We start from the raw sequence: 17,337 nt of genomic DNA on the forward strand, positions 1-17,337 counted from the left end.
CGGGGCTAATCTCCAGAGCATGTCGCTCAATGGAATGGTGCCGATAGTGAGCAACGGCAGAGTCTCCAGCGGTGCGAGATGTGTATCGCTCCAGAGTTGGGAGACAGATCCCTCGGAGGATTTGAAAGGCGAGCACGGTGCATCCGCAGTTCAGCCTCATCTCCTGACACATTCCAGTTTCGAGGATAAGGGGCTGAAAGTAAGTTGATACTCCAAATGGGACTCATAGGGGTTAAGGGGAACTTGTAGAAGCTGTTGTGGAAAATGTATCACTTGATACATGATGCTTGTTGAATACAACAAAAGGAGGGAAACGAGCGATACATTGCATCTGTTGTTGGTGGTTTGACAATAATCCCGGCGATCAGAAAACGAGGCTCCTGACTGTCTAAGTTGTTCTCTGAGACCACCTTCCTTTTCAGCGATGACAACTTCAACTCCCTATTGCCTCTCTGGTTTCAGAGCCATCTTGAGAATCCAGCATTAAGGCGTTAAGTGTGTGTGTGATGGGGTGGATGATTTGTTTGTGGACGTCGGTGGACACACACACACACACACACACACACACACGGCTGTATGTGGGACACATTCCCGTCTCCGTTGGGGAACCGCCAGGCCAGCTGTGCCCTCCAACCACTGTCTGATTGATTCGTCGGAGCAACGTTGGCCCCTACGCTTTCATCTTTATGCATGGAGGGTCCCCCCCCCGCCCCCCCCCGCCGCACACACCAAAATACTCTCCTCTCCATCTCCGTATCTTCCCGTTCATCCTCTCCAATCGGGCTCCGTCAACCCCAGCCCCGACTACCCCACCACAGGCTGCCAATGTTCTGAAACGGACCTCATTATCATAAGAAGTGCCAGCGAGGTTCAACTGGGGACAGCTGCATTTCTCTCCAGCAACCAGACAACATGTTTCGACATATAGTGTGTGTGTCTGTGTGCGTGTGTGTTTGTGTGTGTGCGTGTGTGTTTGTGTGTGTGTGTGTGTGTGTGTGTGTGTGTATGTGTGTGTGTTTGTGTGTGTGTGTGTGTGTTTGTGTCAGTGTGTGTGCCTGTGTGTGTTTGTGTGTGTGTGTGTGGTGTGACGGGGGCACTCCGCCCTAACTGCTCTCGACAGGTGAAGGAGACGGGAGGTGGGACGTGCAGCTGTGCCCCACGCGTACCTGGTAGCAGATCAGCTGGCGACGTCTCCGGAGGAAGAAAAGGACACAGCTGCGATATTCGGGCTATGTTCCACCTCGTAGAGTTGGTATTTAATGCTAATGTTGGCACATTGAAACCTCGAGCCCCTGGGGAATGTCATTAGTTCGCAACCGTTGACTGATTATCGAAAGAATTGCATCGAACAAAAGTGTACGATTCTTTTCAGCTGAAGGAGAGATTCAACATTTGATGTTATGCTCTTTGCTTCTGGCCAAGAGCTGGACGAGAAGATTGATCTTTACAGTTACTAAGCCATTGGAAGCAACTGGTTACCTTATTATCTTAGAATAAAGACTGGAAGAAGGAGGGGCAGCCTGGCTCTGACCTAAATAAACGAAATTTCAGGAATTACGCTACAGTACCATTACCAATCCAAGTTAACGGTCTGTTATTTTGACATCATGGGGTCAGCCTGTTTGCTGCTTAAACAGGATATGGGTTTGACATGAATTTGGTCTTTCTGTCTTCAGTTGATGGAAGGGTTGCCCTCTGAAGGTTGACGAGTCAAAGCGTCAATCAAATGCCTCTCAGTCGACTGAGATCCTTCAAGTCTGGGGGTTTTTTTGGATGAAAGGTTCCCAGAAGCTGCAGAGTGAGTCGCTCCTCTCTTTCACGCTGCTCACTGTAAAAAATCCATGCAAAGAGTAAGAGAGGACAATTTGTAATTTTGCTATATAGTCACAAATAAGCTTACAAGGTGCTGGTAGACAGATTTTGTCTTCAGTCTTTGTGCTAAGCTATGCTCTGGCCGGGGTCTGCCCAATGGTCCCACAGCCCTATGGTCCCACAGCCCTATGGTCCCACAGCCCTATGGTCCCACAGCCCTATGGTCCAACAGCCCAATGGTCCCACAGCCCAATGGTCCCACAGCCCTATGGTCCCACAGCCCTATGGTCCCACAGCCCTATGGTCCAACAGCCCTATGGTCCCACAGCCCTATGGTCCAACAGCCCTATGGTCCCACAGCCCTATGGTCCAACAGCACAATGGTCCCACAGCCCAATTCCCACAGCCCAATGGTCCCACATTTCTAAGAAATGTTTTTTTTCACTGAAAATTAGGCCCTATGTTCCCACATTTCAAGGACTTTTTAAAAATTAGGGTTATTGTTAGGGTAGGGTTAGGGTTGGGGCTACTGGATAATATGTTGGGTGTAATTGGCTAACAAATTGGGAGAAAGGGGGATAAAATCTGATACAAATTCATGAAAAAGGAAATGTGGGAACATAGGGCCTAATTTTGAAAAAAATCTTAGAAATGTGGGAACACAGGCACGCTCCCCTCCGGCCACACTAAGTAGTTACTATAAAGTGGTAAATAATTGGTATAAAATCATTAAAATGACTCCTTGAGTTACTAGTCTTGTTAATCTTCTCACGTACTGTACGTCCCACCGAGAAAAGTAAACACAATTTCACATATTGGCAAACCGTTTCATCGAAACGGACATTTTTATTTCCAGGGCATGATGAAGACGATTTTTCTTAAATCATTTTTCCACCCAAAGAGTGCATTCTGTCAAAGGTATTGAATTACAAATGGTGAACAACCAGAGAAGGCACATTGGACGGTGGGGGTGGATAGTCATTTACATCTGGGAGCCAGTCAAGGGTAGCGAACCCAAATGGAACTGCCACCACCGTCTCACCCTTGGTTTTATCGGGCTCTCTCCGAATTAGTGCTGTATGAAAGCAAACCGCAATATGGATTTGCAAGCACCCCTCCCTCCCACACACACCCACACCCACACCCACACACACACACACACACACTAAGATAGCACAGACTCCGCCACTCGAGGCCCAGGCGCGGCGGGGGGGGGGGCTGTGGAGGATCACAGGCCTGGACTGTGAATTAGCCATGCATGACGGAAAAATACTAGGCATGAAATTAGCTACAGCTCCCTTCCTCTGTGAGTTGTCTCCCTCGACGTCGGTTGCTCCTCGCTGTATTTTTACAAAAAAACATACTTACCATTGCAAATGAACCACTGGAAGGAATGCGGATCAGATTTTTTATTAGGGGGTCAACTCTGCAGAGTGGTGGTGCGCAAAGTCACATCTAATGCATGATATTAGGAAAAAGTAGCGCGTGATGCATTTCGAATGAGTTCATTCGTTTTATTAAATTATTCAGAGACGGGGCCGTTTTAGGTATTAAATTGTTTATGGGTGGAGAAAATGCGGTGCAACGGTGCCTTGAATAGTTTTTTATGCCCTAACTGAGCTCCAATCCTCACTACCTCAGAAAGGAAAATATCACTGATGGCGAACTTATAAAGAAAGACGGGATGAAAGAGAAGGAAAGAGTCTTTTGGCAGCAGTATGTGACAGTTCCTCATATGGAGCAATACATGTAGCCAAAGGACATCTCTCTTCAAGGACATGTTTCTCTGGGCACCCCTTCCGTTTGAGTTTTCACTCCCTCAGACGGCTCTCCTGGGATCGTTACACCCATTGCTTTATGTCCACATGTGATGTACTTGCATTTGTCCTCGTAACATTCTCCAAACAAAGGGAAGGGAAAAGAACAACAACCAACCCATGTCAATTTGGGTGCCTTTGGGACAAGGGAGCCATTCGACATTGACTCAATTGACCCGGCCCTCCAGCAGGATTGAAGTGTTTTTGGCTGAGTGAACAGTGTTTCAAGGTTATGAAGAGCGATGCAGTCAAAGGTATGGTGGCAGCCTGTAATGAGTGTTTTCCCGTGGGATGGACGGTGACTTTGTGGATGGCAGGTGATTCGAGGCCTGGGGGAGGAAGGATTAGAGACTCACCTGCCATCGCTCACCCCGGACCAATTTGATCTGATAAAGTGCAACACTTACCTTTTTGTCTCAGCCCCAAACTGTTTGTGCGTCTACGTCCCTTCCGCGCCGCTCCAATCTATGTCTCATCCTGTCAGCACTCCCATTTGATATCAGCTGGCTTGGATTTTTTCTTTCTTCCTGTTTTCCTTCGACATCTTTTCCTTCATTGCCTCTGGAATGAAACTGTGACGTCTCTAAGATCGTCTTTTGCAGATTTTACACTAAGGGCGTGCATTCACATGACTACCCCTTCTGCGAATTACATGTCATGTGCAGATGAAACTTTGTCGCAGGCTCTGCATGTATGAAGGGATTCACTGGCATTACGCTTTAAATAAAAAACCCTGGAGCGAGTGTAAGTTGACTTGCAGTAAGAGAAAAGCATTGGCCTAGAACTTTAGCCAGAGATATAAAAAGCAACTCGACTGGACAGTATACTCCTGCTCATTGCCCACTGGCACATTCAGTACACAATAGAAATGTGTCTTTAGTTGTGAAAAAAGCCCGCTAATGTTGCCTCCCTTATAAGTCGACTATAAAATATTTCACCGCACAAACGATTACATAAGCTTTCGTTGAGCTCAGGGCCGCACATCCTTGAGGTCATTCCACACACGCTGAGCCCGCATCAGTACAAATGACATGTCCCCTTCTCTGCGTGCGCGAGACCCACGTCGGGGTGTAGAAAAACAGGCCGTTATCGGGCCGAGCGTTGTGGGGGTGACAAATCACGGCGCAGTGTGATGCGGACGCTTCATCGGGCTGTGTGCTTGTCGAATATGCCTGCTGTGATGCCGAAGCGATGGGCGCCGTCTCCCCGCTGTAATTAATGCCAGCGCAGACAAGGCAGTAGTGCAAGAGTAAAAAGAATGGAAAAAAAAGAATGGAAAGACACCCGGGAAAATGGGCGGCTATTGCAAGCCTGAGAGGGAGACGTAATTTACGGTTGGACTGTGAGATAATGGTGGTTATGCAAGAGTCGGGGGCTGTCTTTTTGAAGGGGAAGTTACAGTAACTGAAGAGAAAATTCCTATAAATTCCCTATAAATGGGTAGTTCCAGCAAATATATCCAGCTTCAGCTGTGGCGGACATAAAGGAAGTTGAACCTCCGAATATGGTTGATGGTGGGGTGAGGGGTTCACCATGGTTCTGACTCATTTTGTTCTCTAACATTTATTATTAATGAAAATAGCCATTTGACCAGACATTGTAGTTTCCCACAGATTTACCAAGCAAAGTAGTTGGCTGCACAAAACATTGAGCCATATACCGCACGTCCTACATCGCCAAGCGTACTTTCTTCTGTCTGGTTGCGAAAATGCAGACGACTGTTGCACATTTACGAACACGAAGCGGGGGTGAAGTGTTTTCTGGTCATCTAACATTTTACTGCTGGAAAACACTCTGGAAAGTTTGGACAGACAAATCAGAATGACAGGATTAAATATGATTGAATATGCATGGATAGTGGTAAGGATAGTATAGTATAAAATCTGTTTTTGTGACACACTGTGTGTGTGTGTGTGTGTGTTGTGTTCAGGAAAGAGGTGTCATTAAATGTCTCAAATACAATGTTTAAACATGGTGTGAAAGGTTTATACAACGAATAAAATATTTCACAAAAAAACTAAAAAAACAAACTTCCACCTTAAAATCCTTGCAATGTGCATTCATCCCAACTTCGGAGCAAAGCTGTGGTGGAATCAGGTATTTCATGCTGCAACAATCCCATGAAAGCCAGTAACATCCGGAAGGGGCGGGTGAGTATACGTACCCACGTAGTCCAGAAGACGAGCGTGGGAAGTAAAAAGTCTCGGGAGGGCCTTTAAGTTTTCAATTGTCTTTTAAAGCCGAGGTGTAGAATGTCTTATTTGGCAATTCCCTGTGCCAGCAGGCCCCTTTTCACAGGCGGACAATCTGACTTGGCATAGCAGGCGGGGCACAAGTGTAACTAATAATAACATTAAAGATGAGCTCAGTTTTATTACGCTATAAGTATGCCAGGACAGTGTGAAAGCGAGCCAGCACCAACTGTATGCTCTGAAATTGTCGCAGCTAAATGGACCATGGTCATTTTTAATATTTACTCCTGTACTCTTCCTACTCAGACAAGTCAAAATGTCTCGTTAAAAAAAAGGGCCTGTGCTAAAAACTCTGTGGCGACAACAACACGGTCCAGTACCTCCTCCGCTCACTGCAACACTGAGATTTATGGGCTGAAAGCAACACAGGGACTGCCTCCATTATAATTGTCTCATTTTACTCTCTTAAAAATATCTTTGAAAGACCTCATTATTACATAACTGCTTTGCATATTCGGTCTTGAAATGACCAATTAGTGTGGTTAAGAAATGCCGTTAATGTACATCCGTGGATCTCAAGTGTAATATTCACGGTTTATGAGTTTATTAAAGTAAGTATGAAAGGTAAAAAATGCCCTGTAAGGTTGTTAAAGTATCATATGATTCCACATATTCCATTATGTTTTGCATTGAATTACACCGTGTTATGGGATATGCAGTTGCGCGGCAGTAGGAGGTTGGGGGGATCTACAGAGACAAATTAGGAGCAGGGACTTCTATATTCTGCAAGTGAAATGTTTGCAGATATTTTGCCTGACATCTCTCCCCGCGTACCTTCGCTGTGTGTGGTTTTTTTTTTTTGCCTCTCATTTTCTCGGCGTGTTTTGCCCCGGTCAGCCTTGGAAATGCAGAGGAGAGCCGAGTGGCCGCATAAATTACAGGCCTCCAGGTGAACGAGTGCGAACGAGAGAGCAGGGAGTATGAGAGACAGCCAGCCAGAGAGAGAGAGAGGGAGAGAGAGACAGGAAGCAGAGGCAGACTGGCTGTCTGACAGAGGACGGCGAGAAACAATGAACAGGATCATGTGTTTATCTGGTCCGACCCGGAATTCTAACGATGAACATCCACACATGGGCGTCACTGCTCCGTCGAACAAATGAGACTTTCTGCTCTTGTTGGGAGCCAACAATAATAACTATGGTACCTTGTGTTCACTCCTTTATACATCCACAGTAACAGACGACGCATACACAACTCATGACATCAGGGATCTGTTTCTCTAATTGCCATACAGCGCATACTGTATATGCATTGATGAATGTGGCCCACACACACACACACACAATCTTCCACTGAGTCTTCAGTGAACTTTTTGGGCACTTTGCCCTTATTGTGCAAAGTTAGATTTAGTTTTAGTCCCTGCAGACAATCAGATCAGTAATGAAACATACTGATAAAGAGGATCCCATCTCGCCCCCACGTCGGGGGCAAAGTGCACCTCCACAGGCCAGAGCTGCCATGTTGATCTGCAATACCCGTGTCCCACCCCTGAACGTACGAAAAAATAACTAGATTCATGTTGCTGCTCAAACGGGCTTACTGATGCAATATTGTTTTGCAAAAAACACAAAACACCAGCACCTGGAGCAATTTCTGCACCGAGCGCTCCAAAGCTCAGCGGTATTTAAAATCCAACACACCTTTCCGTCGACGCGCATGATGCATTTTCTCCCCCCGCTGAACCAACCGCAGCGATGCGTAGTTAAAAACCTCAGGGAAAGGCTACAAATTAAAGATAGATTTTGAGAAAAAGGAACGCGCGCACGCACACACATTGGCTCCCGTTTTGCCGTCACGTCGCCCCTCTCCCGCCGCCGCCCTGAGTTGCCACTTGCCTTAAGCAGAAATCTCCCTCCAGTCCATCAAGCAGCTCCGAGCCGTCGCAACCCGAGGCCCGTTGATCAATGCAACCTTAATTTGAGCCCATGGATTATAATAGAGGCATTAGCGTCCATCGATTAGAGCTCAGAGGGCCGCAGTTGCAGTATGAGTGGAGAGTCGATAGAAACATCACTTGCAATGACGAAGACCTGCGGACCCCCTCTCAGCCACAGGGGGATTTGAATGTCCAGAACAAGCCTGATGTGAGGGAGAGTTGACTGGGCCTCATGCATAGTTTGTTCTGTGCGGTATTTATTTAAAAATACTGATCCGCACATCCTCATGTATTTCTCTCTTTTATTTCTGCGAGGAATGCCTGTCATTCTGTGTTTCAGACATTTACAGTACATTTTCCCGCCGGACGTAGAACGACAAGGTCTTGGGAACATGATCCTGTAGCACAGCAGGGGTCATGTCAAATTAAATGCGTATTCATGACATTTAAACATAATATATATCTATATTCAAGGACTGGATATTATCCAAAATCAAATGCAGACACAGACAGCGGACATGCCTATTTTAGACTCGTTAGGCCTTATTTTTACACAGCTAAAGATATGATAACCTTCTCACATTTAAAGTGTGATTTTGACGACCTTTAATTCACTCGGCTCTGTGTAGCACCTGTCTCTCAAAGATGACAATAGAGATGTTTTCACTTTACTTGCTTGTTAATGTGTGATTCCCAAGAGATAAAAAATACTAAAAGAGTGATCATTTTATATGCTTATATTTTATTTTGTTCTGTGACGGCAACACATTTTAGTTTATCAGTACCAGTGTACAGCCACTTACCACAGTGGTGGAAAACAACGATTCAGTACTACTTACTGTAAGTACAGTTATGAGATTCTTGTACTTCTTGTGTTTTTCAATGGTTGGTTATTTTACACCTGTATCTTACATGTATAATACGTAATATTTCAGAGGGATTTGCTTTGACTGTACTTTTTGCTCCACAATATGTATTTGTATTCATTACAGGTTATTTTGCAGGGTTTAGATGTACGTCTAAAAAGTGCATCAACTATCTATGATGCATGATTTCGAATCTATAAAACCTTACTTTTAACACTGATTTGAACTCTTTAAACACTGGGCTTTTACTTGTTGACAGACTATTTTAAATTGTGGTATAATTTTTTTTTCTCAAGTCAAAAAAGGTGAAAAAAACTTCTGTGCCAGCCTCTGATTGGGGTTTAGGGTTGGTCTTCAAAGCCGAACACGCTGTAAAGATCCCCAAAGACTTGCTCTTGTTTTGTTATTCTAATTATGTTTTTTTTTAATTCACAAAATTCTGAAGTTTGCAAACAAATGTCCAACACACACACACACACACACACACACATGGTACGGTATAATTACCATTGCCCCAGCGAGATAACAAGCATCTCCTCCCTGTAATGTCCCACATCCAAACGGAGATAAGAGACGGTCGGTCAGTAATCGGATTAATGAAACAATCAGCAATCATTAACCGCCTTAGCCTGACAACAGATTTGTTTGCTTTTTTGGGGGGGGGGGGATAAAAATAAACAGAGACAATCGTCTTTATCTGGGAGCAACACATTGCTCATCCACACCCTCTGCAGACAGTCATCCGAACCCTAATTAACTCTCTGGAATTGGGCTTTTTAAATTTTGTATTTTTCTGCCTCCACGTTCTTTCCCAGAATTCACAGTGATTACTGTTGTGGTTTTTGTGTTGGGTCTCGATAATCTGGGTGTACTGCGGGGCCTGGGCCAAATGATACTTCCACGCTGCCTGCACTGCTATTGACTGTGCCGCGGCCGGCAGCACCTGTCTGAAAAGTCGGTCTCCGAGAGGTTGCGACCCTGCTCTGCTCTCTCGGGGAGAGAGGGAGGATCAACTTCTGGCAAATAAAACCTACTTCTGAAATTCTAGGGGGATGTTAAACTCCAAAAGACGCCCCGGGATGCTTCAGCGTGGCTAACAGGGAAAGACATGTAAAGACTTACAGAGAGGGGGGAACTGTTTGCACTCGAGCCCCGCTGATCTACACCACTGTTCTCATTTCCACTTCTTCAAATGCACCGTAGTTCTCCTCCCGCCTCCCTCGGCGTCCGCGCCTCGTGACGCGTGAAGTAACAGCGGCGCTGTGAAACTGCCACGCTCGCTATTTCATCCCCACCCCCTATGGAGCATCTAGTCGGTTTGAGCCATGTAGCTGGGAGAACGTACACCCCCCCCCCCCCCCCCCCCCCCCCCCCCCCGCCCCCTGCCCGGTGTGAAACTTCACCCGCTGACACACGGCGATGGCATCGTCCAACAGAGCATTGTTTCATTTTCCCACAGCTTGTTCTAAATATGACTTTCGCATGCAGCAGGAGGCAGCTGCTGGGGACAGGAGCGGGCGAGACACAGCGATGATGGGTGAGTCGGAGGGCATGGGTGGGAAAAGGTGATGCAGGGACACACAGGGCTCATGGGGGGGGGGGTTAGATAGGGAGATGGGCCCCAGCAGGTGAAGGGGTGACCTGTGTTGTCATGTATTTTAGCAGCTCAGAGGGGGTAAAGGCTAATTTGGCACCCTAAAGGGAAGGGAGGGGTGAAATGCGATGAGGCTGATGTGAAGCGATACGGGGGGGGGGGGGGGTGGTGGTGAGCTGAACACTAGACTCACTTTAACAGTCAGGTTCACTCAGTTTATTCCCACAGAAGATTAACGCACGAGAAAGGCAGAGCGGGACAGTAGTGGGTGGGACGGAGAGAGAGAGGGAGGGAGGAGAAGAAGAAGACAGATACAAGCCCAGGGCATAAGTGGGAGTGTTATATCACGCAGCTGTAAAAGATTGGGTCAGGTGGGAGCTTGTCTCCTCCAGGACTGAATTTAAAAACCTCTCTGCTGCCTTTTGCAGTCTGCAAAACCCGGAGAGCTTATTATCCGACAGTCGTCTGCCGACGTCCTCGGGTCGGGCCCCGGCCTGCACCTCCGAGCCACCAGGACGAGGCTCTTCCCCACACGGGATCCTGCTGCTCTTAGGTGCTTTCAAAAAGAGCAAACAGGTGTCAGGATCTTTGCTTCTTTTTAGCAAGGCATTTTTTTTATGTTTATAAGTATGTGGCCTGCCCGTTCTGGGCTTGGCCCTCGTGTTTACGTGCATGCAGTGGTGGACAACAACATCTCACAATGCAAAGTTTTCACTTGCATTCCAAAGCCCCGCTGATATGGCAAACGTGTCGGAAAGCAGTGGCTTATTTTACACACCCAGCGACTATGGAGCAACATTATCGTTCAATCGGAGTCCAGCGTGTTTCTGGCCACCTGGCGAACGGAAGCCTGAAATCCCCTCTCTTCTAGTTCTGGTTTTGGTTCTTTGGCTGCTAATTTGCAACACTAGATTCACAGGCTGTAGTCACTAGTCACGTGTCAGGTGGTAGTGCACAGTGGATTTTTAGAGCATTCATACTGAAAAAACACCTGCCTGCTGCATCTGAAAGTGGCGCGATGCAAGTGGTACCTGGACTGGGGGCCGGGTAAGTGAACAGGGCAGCTGCAGATTGTGGGGGATTATCCTCTGCACATTTGACCCAGTGTTATCATAAAAAAGATATAATTATTGATGAGTTTGGTGCAAGTGCAAAATGTACCTAATACAACAAAAGTGAAAAATGTCTGCAGTGAAATTGTAGATATGTATCATTGCATAGGTAGCATAACATTATGGTGACCTCCTGACAGCATATATATATATACACACACACACACACACACACACACATACACACACACACACACGAACACACAAACACACAAACACAAATATATATTTGACTTTTGTACATGTACTTAGTTAGATTGTGCCACAGTCTGTATCCCTGTGTTGGAATTCTGCAAGTGAATTTTAAAGTGTCATTATTAATATTGCCTCCTTTTTGTTCAATAATTCTGGCTATTTTTATATTTTACAAGGGAAGTGGCATTCGCATTCTGTTTAGCGTCAGACCGCTTATTGACGTAACCTCAGACAAAGGGTTACTGCGACTCTCCCTCCGTTCCTCATCTCCTTCCTCTCTCTCTTCTCCCTCCGTCTGTCTTCATACGCCTCTCTCTCTCTCTCTCTCTCTCTCTCTCTCGTCCTCTGTCTGTCTGTCTCTTTTTGTTTCTCAGGAGGGCTCGTTCTTCCAAACTTATTTCCCATGAGCCTCGGCTGATTGTGCGATTGCAATCATCCCACGCAGCTGCCATGGTGACAGGTAGAGTGTATTCCTGCTCCGAGTGCAAATTCACCACCACATTCGATGACAGGCAGAATGTGGCGTGCGAGAGGCTCCCCCCTCCCCCGTGTGCGTGTGTGTGTGTGTGTGTGTGTGTGTGTGTGTGTGTGTGTGTGAAAGTATGCCTAATTTATCTAACTGACTTACACCCATCACAAAAGGCCATTGGCGTCAAAGGCACAGTGTTATCTCCGCCTGTCAGGCAGTGTGTACTGTATGAGGGCTATTGCATCAGAAAATGAGAAATACTGTCAGATACAGCACAGTTACATGTCAATTTGTCAACATCCTCTCCTATGGGGCATGGGTTTGTCAGGGAATCTTTTGAAGAGTTTTTACGAGCGCTGTCTGTCTCCGTGTCTCCGTATCACCTACCAAACCTCTCCTGAGGAGTGCAGGATGCCCTTGCTTGTGTCAAACCGGTGTGTCAGAGCAATCTGTTGTGGCGGGGCTCAGAGAGACGTTTGATCGCGGGGAAGGAAAAGGAAATTGGATGGCATTTTTGCTCCGTGTCATGCTTGCCTGACCAAGAGTCTGGTAGAGTCGCTGTAACCCGAGAGGAAGAAAAAAGGAAGATACTTTTACAGCGGATCCACTCGAGTACATGATGCCATCCTCTGTTGAGTTTTCCCAATTACGGGAGTGGCAGCTGGTTCGCGCCGCGTGACAGTCCTTGAGTAAATTACGGCGAACGCGGGGAGAAATAACACCTGAAAAACCCAATTTCACACCACACAAAACTGTACATCAAGCAGCTAATTGCTATTCCGGGTGTCTCCCGCTTGCCGTCGGAGGCAGTCGGGCAGAGACAATATCACAGACACACTTCACACGCGCTCAGAGTCTGACGTCGCCCAGTCAGTGTCCAGCTTCTCGGCCCTGCCCGGGCCTCTGCCGGCGTCGACGGCGTGCAGCTGTCATGGAACACTTCCCACACTCCACCGGCTGTGGACCGAAGCCACTGGTGCAGCCCGGGGCTCCCGGTTTCTCCAGCTCTCGTCATCTCCCTTTCAGTCTCCGTCGTTGGCACGTCCTTCACTCTCCCTGTAGCCTGCACCCCTCGGCGACGTGTCCCTCTTTTACATTCACGCTCCCTCGTCCTTCCCCCTGACCATTTTCATTTCCTTCCCTTTTACTCCCTCTTTTTTTTTACTGCCTGATGATGCTTTCGCTCCTCGCGTTCATACTTCATCACCCCCTTTTCTTCCAATCTGCTTTCGTTCCCCTTTCTTTTTTCATCCTGCCAACTTTTGCGTCTTTTTTTAATACCGCTCAATGGATCACACCATAGAGCATATAGCATCTTGTTATGATAAATACAGTGAATGTACTCAGACAAAAAAAAGAACACGTTGTTCGGAAAATGATATTAATGTCTCAGCTCACGCCGTGACTCTATATTTAATCACCTTTGTCTCCTCCTGGTGAGTGGGTGTGGTTGTTTGCGTGTGTGTGTGTGTGTGTGTGTGTGTGTGAGTGTGTGACTGTAGGTGCGGCAGTGGGCGCGGTTTCCTTCCCATGGGCTCCTGGCTGGTTTGGACACCTGCTGCGAAGCATCTCAACATCCGCTGCTCAAAAGCTGAGGCCCTCCGCGTGCTCGTCTCCAGACTGCTCTGCCAGATCCCTTAAATATCGCACCAGGCTGAATCTGCTCCTTTGTCTTTTGGCATGATTTTAGCTCGACTCTGATCCAGTTTTTTGTCTCTTAGGATTCGCAAAAAAACCTGAAACCCTGTTTTTTCAGGGAGCCAGCTTCAGCCTAACGGCAGACACCACGCCACACGCCAGCAACGTGCTGCTCACCTGTCATAAGTTTTTTTCTCCAAAAATATCTATTCTCTAAACAGTAAGGCAGTTTATGTTTGAGCAGGTAAACCCAAACCAAAAGGCTCATTCTATCAAACATAGGCCGACCATTCACTTATTCCGAAGCCTTCAGCGCCGGGTCTGGAGTCACACACACTGAGCTTGAGATAGCAGCATTCACTTTGGCAAGCAACCGCACGTATGGATCCTCCTGGTCCTTTTAATTTTCCATCGAGCACAGAGGCAGTAACCACTCTTCTTTTTGTTTCCCTAGTTCCCCCGGAAAGTAATTTTTAATCTTTGGTCACTTAAAGGGAAGTACAGGGGTGACTTTTGCACATGAGAATCAGTTCTGGTCCAGTCAGACGAAGTAAGGAACACAAAAGTTTTAATGTTGCCCTTACTTTGGATAAACTTTCTGAGATTTTGACCTACTGAACCCAGTACGGACCACAAAATTGCCGCCCTTTTCATTTTCTGTATGGGACGCAAGCATTGTCGGATTCTAGGCAACGCAGGGCTGGCCAGGGATGAAACGAAAGGGAGAGGTCGGAGGTTGACACGTTTCCACTTGCCTTGCAGGGATTTGCTGAAAATGACAATGAAGCAGTTATGCAGCAGCGGGACGGGGAGTTTAGTGTTTCCTTGCAGAGGAGAAGATCATTGAAGATCATCATCACAAAAATAAAGTGTTTCCAGGTACCTGCTTGCTTGTGAGCATCGATACAGCCACAATTACAAGCGAGAGCTGGCGGGAGGCACCGTTGCCAGTCGCTGTAAGACTTCCCCAGACGGCTGTAAAACACTATTAAGAAGTTATTGGAGGTGACCTCACCTGACCCTCACTGTCCCCAAAGATTACAGAAGTTTAGAGAGGGTGAGACAGCGTCTTGTGTTTCATTCCAAGGGGTTTCAGCAACACAATATTTTCCAAAAATTGAGAGGAAATCTCTGTTTGACCTCTGTGTCAAGCCAGTCAGTGCTAACACAGCCAGCAGAGACTGAGATCAAGAGGCAGAGTCCCCTCCAGGCCCCAATGCTTATGAATTGTCCACAAAAGATGTGCAGAACCATGTTTGTGCTTCTGAGTCACCTGTCCATTTTATTTAACCATTACCGTTGGTGCAGTTTCCACCCGCAGTTTGGTTTTATCTCTGTTTCTGCCTGAATCCTCAGGGAGCAATTTCCTCCTAGTTTGAACAAAACTGTCTGTCCACACCACATGCAAGGCTGAGCAGGCGGGACGGGGGCGGGGGGTAACTGTCGGTGACCCTTTGACCATGACCTGTCACAACAACTACAGGTCCTAGGAGCTTTATGTACAAGCAAAGAGGCAATGACACCATTTAAATTTTTTTTTAAGTCATCTGGTGTGTGATACTTTTTGCTCCACATTTTTATCTGCGGAGATGTTCTGCTGCGCCCCGTGAGCCTTAAATGACTCAAAAAAGACATTTGAAATGCCGAGTGTGTCATTTTCTCATTTTCTCTTGCTTTTGCTGTTTGCTCTGTCCCGTCACTCTCCGTCACCACCCCCCCCCCCCCCCCCCCCCCCCCCCCCCTTCTCAATCCCCTCGCTAATGTGTGTTCCCTCTGCCGTCCTGTCCCGCCTCCCCCTCTCTCTCTTTTCTAATTGTGCCCGTACGGGAGCCCGGAGGTGATTACACAGAAGTTGGAGTTATATAATCCATTATCCCACTCTGTCTTCATTGGCTCACTTGGATGGGTGTGTGTATGTGTGGGTGTGGGTGTGGGTGTGGGGGGGGGGGGGGGGGGGGGTATATCTCTCAGACTACTCTCAGACCAGCACACCCCCTCCCCTTTCCTCATCTTTAACACTCGCCAGTCCTTGGCTGAAGGTCACATGCTTTTCTCTGCTTAAATTCTCAGTGCGCAAACAAAACACTTTTGCAAGCACGCACACACACAAATCAGAGCACAGTTTATTATAAATCAGAACACTGGAGGGCACATACACTTAATAATGCACGTCTAGCCTTCAGTACTTCTCGTACATGGTCACTGTGACCATGCAGGAGACAAAATGATGATTTTTTTGAAAGGAGCCCAGCATCCTCCCTGCTGCTGATGTGATGCCGCACATAATGAAATTGCACCTTTTAAATCATTTTTCTTACTTACACTATAGATAACGTGACGCATTTAATGGGATGCTGTCTGCCAGAATTGGGGCATAAAGAGCGAGAAGGGCAGAAGAGAGAGAAAAGCAAGAAGGAATGGAGAAGGGGAGAAAGAGCAAGTGAGGGCAAGAAAGAGAAAAAGAGGAAAAGAGTTTCAAAGAGACAGGCAGCTAATAGCAGGACGGATGTCCCTGGCATTGTGTGTTTGTCATCATCTCCCTGATTCACTGCTGTGTTACGTAATGCCAGGCAGAAGGCCACGTTTTTTATATAATAACAACAAACTGCAGGAAACGTCCTTCTCCGCGCGCGCGTTGGTCTCACATTCAGACTTTTGTAGGAGATGGCCTTAGTGCGAGAGCAGAACAAAGAACAACAGCCACACTCGACGTGTCAGGGAACAACACCCCTGTCCTTGCCATGTTCTTGAAGAACTGAAACACGTTGTACAACAGCATCCGTCTTTCATCTGCAAACCTAATTACACGCCTCCCGTTGTGCAGCTTTCCCGTGATTTGTGTGCACGTACTCAGCGTCTGCCATCCCGGGGAAATAGCATTTTAACACGACAGTGAAAGTGAAAGATTTCCTTATTCAGGAGAGTGAGCGAGAATGAACCGATCTGCCAAAATTAGTCCCCCGACTCCTTATGTTTATCTTGTTGCGGCATATAATCAAATCTGAATGGGAAGCGGTGATGAAGCAACGCAAATCTGCATTTTTCATTTGAATATAGCGGCGCACACAAAGGCACGCGCCGCACTCAAACACACACACTTTCATGCTTGACCTTCTGAATAGCACCACCATCACGTGAGCAGTTTACATCCATCTTGTCTGCTATTTGCTCTCTGCAGCCATATTTAAATCTAATGAGCTTCCCTGAGACTCTGCTCCTGGCTCCAACTGAGGTTGTGCAAGACGTGTGGAACCTAATCCTCGCTCACACAGATCACTGACTTACAGCGATCGGCTAATAACTCTGCCAACTCTCTCATTAACCGCTCTCAGTATCTCTGGTCTGGCGCCCATTAACTCACAGCGCAGACCTGACACACACATACACACACTCACGCACAAGGGCACGTTCTAGATGAAAGCAGTGAGTTGTAGCCCCCTATCATTTGGAAGTGAACACGCACATGTATACACTTCACATAGTGTAGTTTACTAGCCAATATTGACCGCTTATGCTGACCTCATTCTAAGGTCTGAAACTCAACAAGAATAACATCATAAATGTAGTTGCATTAATATTCAGATTTTTATAAATAACAAAAAACACATATATTGAAAGATATAGATTTGGTCCGACTGGTATTTTTCTTAAACATTAAACATGAGCTTTATGTTGGACCAAAAGGTAGAACTCGGACACAGAGACA

Source organism: Scophthalmus maximus, chromosome 18 (assembly GCF_022379125.1).
Source record: "Scophthalmus maximus strain ysfricsl-2021 chromosome 18, ASM2237912v1, whole genome shotgun sequence".
Taxonomy (NCBI): Eukaryota; Metazoa; Chordata; class Actinopteri; order Pleuronectiformes; family Scophthalmidae; genus Scophthalmus; species Scophthalmus maximus.